Source organism: Miniopterus schreibersii, assembly GCF_964146895.1.
Source record: "Miniopterus schreibersii genome assembly, chromosome: 6".
NCBI classification, from domain to species: domain Eukaryota; kingdom Metazoa; phylum Chordata; class Mammalia; order Chiroptera; family Miniopteridae; genus Miniopterus; species Miniopterus schreibersii.
This window is the reverse complement of record NC_138107.1, coordinates 36,534,913-36,547,449: the sequence shown is the minus strand read 5'-3', so window position 1 is coordinate 36,547,449 and position 12,537 is coordinate 36,534,913. Positions and strand designations below refer to the sequence as shown.

At 40.0% G+C, this 12,537-nt stretch overlaps 1 protein-coding gene across 2 annotated transcripts in view; it reads right to left on the bottom strand.

Annotated features, from left to right (window-relative positions):
- Window positions 1-843, bottom strand: part of TTK (TTK protein kinase) — a 37,922-nt gene extending 37,079 nt beyond the window's left edge. The window contains exon 1 of one of the 2 annotated variants that reach the window (XM_081140567.1): window positions 747-843. The gene's annotated coding sequence lies outside the window, so the exon portion shown is untranslated. Of the gene's footprint in view, window positions 1-675 lie in introns of both variants that reach the window. The other variant, XM_081140566.1, reaches the window with a different exon arrangement.
- Between the last annotated feature and the right edge of the window lie 11,694 nt (window positions 844-12,537).

Here is a 12,537-nt window from a genome sequence, read left to right as displayed (position 1 = left end):
ATCCTTTTGGTTATGTGAATAACCATTCCTTTAGTCCCCGGTTTTATGTGAGCAAACCTGCACACTGCAAGGGCTGTAACATCACAGCCCTTTATTGATAAATGGGATATCAGCAGGCCTGTTCTTGTGCATTTCTGGGAGAATTCTGATTTGCTAATTTAAGCACTCTAAGATTAAGCAACTATTGTATTCGTACTTGCTCATCTGGTGGTGGTGACGTTTGATCAACAAAGTGTATTCTGTCTTCCTGTCGAAGTCATTTTTTGTAATTCTCAAATATCAACCCAATAACCCAGGGTCACTGATATCAATGCCGCCACTGACCTCGAGTTTAACAACGAAAAGGGCATCTAGATATCACCTCTTGAAGTCAGGCTCGAAAAGTAACTGTCAGAACACAGCCACCATCTCCTCTCTCTGTTCTAAAACACCGACGAGAGGCAGTGTTCTTTAGGAGATGATCTCGGGCCCCCAAACTCCCCCCAAGTGCCCCGCCAGGCCCTCTGCCCAGCTAGGGGCACACCCACCTCCTGCTTCCGGGATCCTCACAAAACCCCCCGCAACACCCAGCTGACTCGCGGAGGCACCAGGCCTCCCCTCCCCCTCCCGCTCGTTCGGCCGCGCCCTACGCCGTCAACTCCGCTAGGTCGCCTCCGCCTCGCCCCCACCACTTACCGACCCGCGCGGCTACCGAACCTATTACAGGCCGCCGCTGTTGCCCCGTGCACTTGCGACGCGAAACTCACCGCCGGAAAGCCGAGTGGAGAAGAAAAGATGGATCCAAGCCCCACTCCGTAAACACGTTTGAATTTCCCCGCCGCTAATGCCGCAGCCTCCTATTGGCCGATGCTGGTCACGTGGAGGCGTCTGCCCTGATTGGTTCGTGTGCGCCGGCACCGCCCCTTCCTCTGCGATCCGCGCATCCTGCTCGGGGAGGGTCGTCGCGGGTGCTCAACAGGGGCAGGGCCGGGGTTCATTGGTTGCTGGCTCTCCGCGGGGGTTTGTTTCCCCGGCGCCTGAGGCTGGCTTTCCTGCGCCTTCGAGTGTCATCAGGCCACATTTTTGTCGCGGAGGGAGCCACTCTAGGGCGGAGTTACCCCGGGAGAGGAAAACGGGCGGGGACGCTGCTCCCAGCATCTGTATCTGAAAGGCGGCCTGAGAGTAAGCGCCCCGCCGACCGCCACCCCACTTTTTCGTCCCCCACGCTGCTCGCTGCCGGCTTAGCGAGGATGCGGCTGGAAAGAATGGATCCCTGCGCGGCCCTCGGCCCGGCTGCAGGCGCGAGAGCCCGAGCGCTGCGTGTCCCCGAGCTCCCTGGCGCCCTGCCGCGGCCCGTCTGCGTCCCTGCGGGCCTCCGAGCCGGGGCCCTCTCCTTCGCCGGAATTCTGCGCGGAACTCGCTTGCCCGTCACGATTGGCCCTCGTCCTCCGAGCCCGTGCCCCCTGAGGGCTCAAGTATTCCCAGGGAAAGGTCCCTTCTCGAGTAACCTACCCAGGTTCGAGGCTCTGATAAACGGCTTTGCGACCTAAGGCTACGCGAGGTCTGTTGAGCGCGCTACGCGAGGACGGTGGTTTGATTGTGTCTGTAGGAAACTGCCTGCAGCTGTCACGGGGAAGTAATTGCAAAGCTGTTCTCAGAATCCTCCAGTTCCCAGCTCTGGCTAGCCACCGCCAGCAAGAAAGCCCTTCCTTCCTTAATGCATCTTTCCATAACTGCTGGCTATGTGTTTTTGCTTCAGCAGAGCAAAGTGATTGGCTAATCGCCACCTTTGCGCACTTGCATCCCACACCGCCTTTAGTAGGAAGGAGTTTACTATTCCACCAATTCTTATCTCTTTGGGGCCTGATCTCAAAACTTGCATTTTCCTGAAAATACTGTTGCTGAATAACCTCACCTTAACACTTTTTTCTGTACATTCATTCCCTTGGTGATCTCCAGTCTTACATTTTTAATACCATCTATATGTTAATGACTCACAAATTTATGTCTCCAGCCAGGTTCTTTCTCCTGAATCCCAGACTCATATCCACTGCCTACTAAACGTCTGCACTTAAATTCATCATGCCCCTCTTAAACTCTTCTTGCAAAATCTTCTCTGTAAAAGACAATTTCATTGTTCCATTTTTAAGCCAAAAACTTTGGTGTCATTTCTAACCCCCACGTCGAATCCATAAACACATTGTGTTAGGTCTAATGAGATATTCCTAAAATTCTACCACTTCCTCTGCCACCCTAGTCCCATGCACCTTCATTGCTCATCTCTATTCCTGCCATAGCCTCCTGGCTGGTCTCCTTGCTTCTGCCGTTTCCTCACCTCAATTTATTCTCTAGCACAGCAGAGTAATCTTAAATCAGATCCTGCCACTCTGCTCAAAATCCTTCAGAGGTAGCTGTCTCATTCATAATAAAATCCCAAAGTCCTTACAATGGTCTAGAGCTACAATGTTCAACATGATAGCTATTGAACACTAGAAATGTGGCTAGTGCAACCAAGGAACTGAATTAATATAATTTTAATTAAAATTAAAAACTAATATTCAGTGCAATTATTGGAAGACTTTTAAGTATATTTGGAACAACCCAGGTATGTGAGTCTACTTTTTTCAAATGTAAATTTTGTAAATGCAGATTAAGTACGTCCTATGAAAATGTCTGAGCTTGATATATACTGTAAGTATAAATGCACACTGGATTTTGAAGACTTAGTATGAAAAAATAAGGTAAAATTTATTGATAATTTTAAAAATATTAATTACAGTTTGAAATTATATTTTTAATACATTGTACTAACAAAATATATTATTAAAGTTAATATCTCCTGCCACAGACTAGAGGAGACTAAGGAGACATGACAACTAAATGCAATGTACTGTCATGGGTTGAATCCTAGAACAGAAAGAGGACATTAATGGAAAAACTGAGGAAATCCAAACAGTAAATAACTGAGGTTTAATTAACACTAATATACCAGCATAGGTTTCTTTGATGCTACCAACTAAGGTATTGAAGGGTGTACTAGTGTAGGTTTCTTAACTTTGACATGTACCACAATAACGTAAGATCTTAACAGTAGGGAAATTGAGTGAGGGGTATATGCCAACTGTCTGTATTACTTTGGCAACTTTTTTGTAAATCAAAAATTACTCCAAAATAAAAACAATTATTAAAATTTAATTTCATTTGTTTCTTTTTACTTTTTTAATTTGATTAATGGAAAATTGAAAATTACATATGTGGCTTCCATTGTATTTTCATTAGACAACAGTGGTCTGTAAAATCTGCAGTTTTATCTATCTGACCTATTTATTTATCCTGTTTATTGTCTGACTCGTCACTCTTTATTAGAATGTAAACTCTGTAAGTGCTTTGGTACAATATCCTTAGTGCTTGGAATGGTGCCTGATACATTGTAGGCACTCAGTGTTAGTCAAATACTAACATTTACAATTATTAGAGTATTTCAGAATCCTATTTTCACTAATATATTTGTATACTTCCTGAGGACAGGAAACTTTAATTATTTATACTTCTTGTAAATGCTCAAGAAACCTTTTTACTGTGTCCTACACACTCTCAGCAACTATTTATTGACAAAGAATATCATTACAAGCTGTTTGGAAACAAAAGGAGGTACAATTCTTGGATAAATATAACAAATGTATCTTGGACCATGTAACTTTTTCATTATCATCATGCGACTTTTTTCTAATTTGATGATTTTCTATCAGTACCTTTCTATCAGTTGCCTTTTTAAAATTCAATTATTGAAATCATTGTTCTCTAGTCCCAAACTTTAGCCTCAGAACCTGTTTCCCATTCTTGGATTTACCTTGTGTATGTGCAAAGGTTAAATTTCTAATCAGTGACCAATCCAGTTCTCATAGCATGTAGTCAGTTCTATACTGCTTTTGATTATTTATTCTGGGATAAAATGTTATTAGTGTACCTGATTTTGGTGCATAGAAGGATGGCATGAACCTGTAAGATTGGTGAGAGACTGAACACATAATGTCAGGGAAACTACCTACCACAGAATGGACCAAACCTTTCCCAAAAGGAAAAAAATGCCAAGGACAGCTAACAAAGTACTTCACAGATTATGAAGGAAAAACAGCAATAACAGTTTAGATTATGTTCTGACCAAGAAAAGCAGCAGGGACAGTCTGGGACACTACTTGGACATCAGATATTGTTTGGTTATCATGGAGAATAGTATTCAAACTGACAATCTTAGAAACAAGCATGGCTGGGAACTCTGTCGGGTGAAGCTATATAAATAAGAAAGGCATTTAAATTTCAAGTTCTATGACACAAATTACTTTTTAATTTTAGCCATATGTTTCTAGTCTTTGCTATAAAAAGGAGGCTCACATATTTGTGTAATATACTGGAGAAACTAAACAGAATATTGAAAAAATTTACATTATAATCCCAGAAACATTGTTGGCAATTTTTGAAAAGTCCTGATGAACAGAAACAATGATAGAAAATCAGAAATGGACAATTTTATTTTACTTTTTAAGAAAAGGAAACACTTGGAAGCTATAGGTCTATATAATCTTGATGTGAATTTTTATTCTGGAATAATTCTGGAATAGATTACAGAATTGTTTGGAAGCGGAGATCTCCAGATACCAACATGATTCATTAAGAACAACCCGTATAGAATATACTAAATTTCATTTTGATTCTTTTCCTAAAATTAGGAAAGGCCATAAATGTAGACTATCTTTAATATATATTTATATGTATATATATATATATATATATATATATACACATATATATATAATTGATTTTAGAGAGAGAGGAAGTGAGAGGGATAGAGAGATAGAAACATCAATGAGAGAGAGACACATTGATTGGCACACCCGCTGCTGGGGGTCGAGCCCCCAAGCCAGGCATGAACCAGGGACCTCTTGATTCATGGGTAGATGCTCAACCCCTGAGCCACACCAGATGGGCTAAATGTAGAATATCCTAACTTTAACAAAGACAGGGATAAAGACTCATTGTTTTTGTGGAAAAGAGGGGCATGTAAGCTCTATGCTGTTAACGTAAGATGATTCTTCAAAGAACATTGGTTAATGGTTTGAGGAAAAGTTCAGGTCCACGCCTAGTGGAAGGCCTCAGAACTCTGTCCTTTGCCTTATTTTAAACTACATATTTTATCTGTGTGACAGAAATAATGCTTATTAATAGTGCACATACTAATTAAAGCAAGAAAGACAAAATGTTAGAAGAGAATTAAGCCTAAAATTAACATTATGAAATTTATAGGGAAAAATGTAAAAGCACACATTTAGGTTTATAAAAATAAAATTCTCAAATACATAACTAGAGTCCAGCCAATTGGAGAAACATAGTCCAGATTTATACTCTGGAAACAACAAAAGCTGCACAAAATACAACAAGCATTTTCAAGCCTTAGACATCAGGCAGCACAGAACAGTGATCCCTCCCTGGGAGCAGAGAAACAAACCAGTGAGCCCTAAGAGTGTCCCTAGATTACTTCCTGGAGAGAGTTTCCAAGCTTCAGTGTGGGGAGGGGAAACCAGAGCATTAGGTGGCGTTCTCTCTCAGTGAAGGAGGTAGAGCCTGGAGTTTGGGATGGCCAGCACAGCTAAGGTTCACTGGGCAGCGTGCCAGAGAAAAGCAGCAGAGAGAACTCTGGAAGTCTACAGAGAAGACCCTCAAGGCTCCAGCTGAATAATAGCGATGAGGACTTGTGTCTAAAGAAGCTACCCCACACCAGAGGAAAATAATAGCTGAAAGGATCAAAGGGGATAATCCTTGGAGGCCATAAAGGGCAAGGAATAGTTCATGTTCCTCAAGAGAGCAACAGGCAAACCACACATGATATTGCTTCAGTACTGGTGCAAAATTAAACCTAGACTAAAGAATGTACTAGTCCAGCCTAATTAGGTTAAAGAGCAAACCTTAAAAGGATCAGACTGTTCCCGCGTAATTTAACTGCATCCCAGAACAAAGCTCAAGAATACTTAGTAGAAATACATAAAATTTGGCCAGATCAAATTCACAATGCCTGGCATCTAATTGAAAATATTACCAGATATTCTAAGAAACAAGAAAATGTAACTCAGAAAAAAGAAAAAAAAAGTAGATTGAGACAGACTCAGAAATGGCACAGATGACGGATGAGTAGATACAGACACTGAGCAGTAATTAGAGCTGTGTTCCATATGTTCTAGAAGTGATGAAAATGTGAACATGGTAAGGAGAGATGTGGGATATATGAAAAGACCCAAAGTGAACATCTATATAAAAAAATACAATGGACAAGATTAACAGCAGATTAGACAATGGAGAACAAAAGATCAGAAGCTTGAAAACAGCAATAAAAATTGTGCAAAATGAAACAAAGTAAAAAGACACACAAAAGGTAAACGAACACTATGAGCTATAGGACAGCTTAAAGCACAAAGGACTTTACTGTAAAACAACCACTAAAAAAGCAAAAACAAAGCAGACAAAAACAAAAGGCAAACCTAACAGTTATAGCTAATTACTGAAAAGAGGAAAAATTAAAATATTTAAAATGAAACAGAAAATCATGAACAAGGAAAAAAGAACAGATGAGGGAAAAAGAAAATGTTGTTTAAATCCAACTATATCCATAATCACATTAACTGTACATGATCAAATCACCTCCTGAAAGGATAGCGATTTTCCTATTGAATTTTTTAAAAAGACAAGTAACTATCTGCTGCCTGCAATAAACCTACTTTAAATATGAAGACAAACAGGATAAAGGAAAAGACCGTAAAAAGATATACCACGGTAACACACTAAATACAGAAAGAGAAAGTCCTAGCTTGGCCGAGGTCTATGAAAACAGACTTACGAGTTTTTGATCATCTAGGTAAATGATCTTCCATCTGATCTAGGATATTTTTTGAATGTGCCCTCAGACAGGGATCCAGATTGAAAACTTGTCAGAAATAAGTGCATCTGCTGGAAATCTAGATTACAGATAGGCACTGTTTCTCTCTGGTGATCAAGAGTGGTTTTGGCACATTACACAGCAACGGATAGAACACAGGATCTATTAAAACAGGCTTGGAGAGTTCCAAGACCCCCAGTGGGTGCTTGAAACCATGGATAATATTGAATCCTATATATACAATATTTTGCCTATACATACATGCCTATGATCAAGTTTAATTTACAAATGAGATGCAGCAAGAGATTAACAATAACTAATTATTGTTAATAATTAATAATCTCTGTCTCAAAATATCTTATTGTACTGTTCTCACCTTTCTTCTCGTGATGACGCGAGATGATAAAACGCCTGCATGAGAGGCGAGGTGATGACGTAGGCACCGTGACAGCATTAGGCTTGTTGACCTGACGGTATGTTAGAAGGAGGGTCATCTGCTTGGGGTGATAGTGGCTCATTAAACCATGACGATGCCAATGGTTGAATGTCAGGAACAGATGGAGTCCATGGTTGAACTTGTCAATTGTCAATGATTGGGGAAATTCAATATTTTGGGGCCTTGGTTGACTGCAGGTAACAAACTGCAGAAAGTGAAACCACAGAGAGCAGCATCCTCCATCTGTGGGCACATAAACCTGCATCTGGCTCTGAAGGGCCCAGGAAAATGCTAGTGGTATGCAAGTTTTCCCAAAACCTCACCAGCCTACAGGTGCATTCAGTCACCTAAAGACTACTAAGATTTCAGGGCCTGTTCCCTCTATCTGCATAATGCTGCTCATCAGCCCCTGAATTGTTACCGTTGGCATTTCTGAGAGTCGCAGGGGGTTTCTTACTTGCAATCAGAAACAAGTCTAGCCTCAGTGGATACCACATTTCTCCTCCAAGGATCACCACTGCTCTCCCAGACCCTGTTCCTCCAAGCAGCTCATTCTTTCGAAAACCCTGTTACTACTCTTCTGAGCCCAAAGGACTTTACCACACTCTGGGTGGTTCTTAAAAGTTTGCAGTTGTAAACCTTGGTTATCTGTGGCAAACTGAGTTTACCTCTCTCTCCTTTATAACATCCAGCCTGAGAAGTCAAAAGCAATGCAGTATGTGTGTGTGCCTTAATGTTTTATGGAATGTTCAGTGAATGCTCTTTCAGTTTTTGCTTATAGACCTCACTTGCCTTACTACCCAGACATGAATGTATGGACTGGGCTGGGAAAGCTATACTCAGAACCTCTTTTCTCCTCTGGTGACTAAGGGTCTGCTACTGGGGGGCTCATTGCACCTCTCTTTTTCCATCTTTAAAATGAATTCTCTCTCAGGAGACTCTATAGCCCCCTTTCAACTTGACTTCTGTCCGAGTATCTCATAATTGATCCCAATTGGCTAGCAACCCAAGCAGAAGACAAAGCTCAAGTGCTTTCCTAAAGGTTCTTCAGGCCCCAGGAAATCAGGCTGGCTTCACAAATTCCCAGGCATGCTTAGATGGACCTGAACATGGAGGAATTGCAGCCCAGATTCAAGCTGAAACTTTGCTACCCTGATGCACAACAAAATCTTCAAATGAACTCAGCAGTGACAAACCTTTAAACCATGTAAAGTCACTCCACACCCTTAGCAATAGAGGCAGCCAGCAGTGACAGAGGACGTGAGGTGGCAGCAAAAACAATGGAAAGGTCACCGAAGGGAACACAGAAGCCAATCACAACACAGAACGTTCTGCCAAGGGCAGGGAGGAATTGGGGCTTTCAATAATTCTGCTCAGATTCCTCCATGATACCCCTCAAACTGGGGGCCCAGGTTACATGTTTTTAAAATATGTTTTTATTGAATTTAGAGAAAGAGGAAGGAAGAGGGAGAGAGATAGAAGCATCAATGATGAGAGAAAAACATCGATTGGCTGTCTCCTGCTTGCTCCCTACTAGGGATCAAGCCCACAACCCAGGCGTGAGCCCCGACCGGGAATCAAACAAGCAATCTCCTGGTGCATGGGACCACACTCAACCAACTGAGCCACACTGGCCAGGGTGTTACTCGTTAATATATAGGTATACAGACTGGAAGGATATAAATAGCATTAAAATAGTTACTATTTTGGATGATGGAATTGTGATGCTTTTTCTAAATAAAGTTTAGTTTTTATACTTTCCTACTCTATTTTCACAATTAAAAGACAAGAAAAAAAGTAAAAGTTGCTATTATATACTTGTGAGTCTAACTATTCTAAGATCATCAGCACAGCAACAACTCTTGTTCAAACCAAGAATTAATCATTAATTCTCTTAATTCATTGTTCAGTTTGTGAATATATATGTTAAAAGCCATAACACAGGAATAGCAGAAGCTCAGTTCACAAATTCAAAACTATAAGAACCATCATATTTACTTATAGTCTATAAATCACTTGAAACCCAACTCCATGCCCCATTCTTATAGGCTGGTGGGAAATTCAGTAACAGTTGGGGTTCCACCTACCCAAGGCTGTACCTTGTGTCTTGTGTATCACTAAGCCTTTGGAGGGCTCCAGTCATCAATTATTTACTGACTCTGGTTACTGCCCAAGTGCCAGGATATTTCCAGATATTTCCAGGAGATCTCCTTCTTTGGTCCACATACAGGTTCCTGGCACCATCAGTAAGGCTGATAGTATCTGTGCTGAAGGTGCAGCCTTCTGACTGCCCCCAGAGAGAAGCCAGCTCCTCTAGGGGTCTTGCCACCTTTTGCCTTTGAGACAAGGAAATACTGTACTAAGGAACTAGTCACCTGTTTGGGATAAATAAGTAAAAAGGAAAAGCCATCAACATTAATTTGTAGAGAACATTTATAACAATTAAAATACAAACCAGCTAACTTGGTAAAACAGAGCTGTGATAATAAATATAATAAGCAGTATTCTGAATTATAAAATAATTTCTGCAGATTAAATATAAGACATGGAATGGCTAAAGTCTTTATCATCTATCTATCTATCATCTATCTATCTATCTATCTATCTATCTATCTATCTATCTATCTATCTATCTATCATCTATCTATCTATCTGCCTCTTATCTAAAATTATCTTTTAATGTGTCTCTCATGAAGGGCCTGAATTAACTTATGTGAATATATAAAGTAGCTCAAGACATTTCTTTAGTTAAGAAAAAAATTTAAAACATTATTTTATTATAATACTTTGGGTTCTGAAATTTCCTTCTTATATTATTAAATGTGCATCTTCTAGTGATAAGAACAATGTCCTAACATTTTCATATAGTTCTTTATTTTAAAGCTCCTTAAGGCTTCACTCCCTCAGAGCACACAAATGTGGTGAGGTGTTCATCTGGGGATAAAGTCACCCACCCACAGCCTCTTGCACAACCACGTGAGCACACAGGTCTGATTAGAGTTCCCCTTGCACCATGGGCATCCCGGATAGTGACTGCAGCACCTGTCAGCAGCGCACTCCCTGCTTCATCTGATAGAGCCAGTTGCACAGGGCGTGCCCAGCAGCCAGACCAGTCCTGTCAGAATGGAACCCACAGAGGCCTCGGGGTAACGAAGGGCTGCAAGATCCCTTTGCTCTAAAAACAATCAACATGTGAAAACTAAGAGGCTCCATCCTTATGGCTCTAGATGAGTGCAGGAAGGAGAGACAGGGGGAAGAAAAGCAGGCACTGGAAAAATGGTAATGTGTATTTTAACAATATAGGTATCCTGTAGAAAATAAGTCACCAGCGTTTTTAAAATGGAAGGAGAGGGAAAGAGAATTAGAAATTCAAGAGGGGAAATATGGCACTCGTATTTGTGAGTGAAATGAATTAGGTTGAAAAAGCTTCCCTGGAATAACACTTTAATATTTAATGGTGATTATGAATTCTGAATTCTAGTCATTTGGGTATATCTTACTATATAGTCACATCAAATAAACTCTTATCAACATGTTAATGAATAATAACAATCGGCCCTAATTTCCCGAAGGAAAATCAAGAGTAAAACAAAACATTGAGAAAGTTTTATCTTTGTCAGTAACTTTGCAGTTTTTAAAGTGCTTTCACTTAAATGGTTTCATTCGACCATCATCGGTTTATGAGATTGGTGGAGTTTTCCCCCCATCATTTTGCAAGTAGGAGACTAAAGTTCAGACGAGTCTGGTGACTTGCTCTGGGTTATATGTCTGGGAAACAGCAACACTAAGATCAGAACTCTGGACTTTTGTTTCCCAGTTCATTTTTATTTTTGACAGAATGGTCATTCAAAGCTCTATAGCTTCTGTCACCAAAAACAGCCATCAATTGCCAGAGTTGAGTAAAGCTTGTCCATGGATAGGTATAATTTGCAGTATTTATCCATATTGGATTGATATCTTTTGTGTTTGTTCGTTTTCATGTGCTGTTAAAATGTGAGTCAACCTTAAAAAACAACTTTCCTTTGGGTCCTCAGTCAGAGCCTTAGTCTTCAATAAGAGCCTGGTTGTCAGAGGGCTGAGGGCACCATCCGAGATCATCACTACTACCTACTCCACCCTTTGACCCAGTTTCAACCAAGAGTTGGCACCACAGCGATTATATGGCATATATTGCTGAAGCTTTGTGTTTGCTTAAACCCGTCTCAGCAAATTTCAACCAGGCTATTTAACTCGCTCCGAAAAGGGCAGAAGCAGACATATGCAAGGACACTGCCAGATTCACTCTCTTCCCTTCCCAATTCCTAGATCCATCCCTTTCCAAGCAGGCTCAGGAGCAAACGTGCAAGCTGGAGACTCTATTGGGTCACTCAGAGAGGGACATATAAAAGTTGTTGGTTCTGAAGAATCCCCAGAAGCCATGAAAGCTCCACCTGTGACGCTGTTCCTCAGAGAATACTCTGCTTCACTTGAAACTTTCTGGTTACTCCAGGTGCCCTTCACAGTCAGAAAAGATCCACCATCCACCCCTAACATTTGTTAGCTCCAGGGAAAGACTATAAATAGAGGCCCACATACCATAAGTCTAAATATTTAAAAATTATAGGTCAGGCTAACAAGCTGTAAAATAAAATATGTCCCTTTTTCCTACTGCAACAACAGTATGTCCATAATAACAAAGTTGAAATACATGTTGAAAGTTAAGGTTGTTTGTTACTGAGAGCTAGCAAATATAAAAGGCATTTTAATTTAATGATTATATTTTAGGCATTTTTGTTGATGGGCCAACAATGTTTGGATGTATAATAAGATAAGGTATATAACTTATAAGTTACTTATAAATTGATTCATTCCATGAATTTATTTTTCTTTTATTAGAAAAAGATTTATTATTATATTAGTAGAATTAAGATTTTATATACTTTCTGCTCTACTGACAGTAAAGAGCTAAAGAACTAAAAATTAATTGTAACTATATTCAAAGAGTACAAAACGTGAATATATTTTCATAAAAATTAAGATACATATTTTAAAAATTATTTTACATATAAATTTGCAAAAATTTATTTTTGCCTAAAATATTCAAAACTACATATTAAAATTAAGTCAAAATACAAATTCTAATTAATGCATATCAAAATTATTTAAATATAATCAAATCTTTAAATTCATTTTTAAAAACAAATCTTATTAGACATTT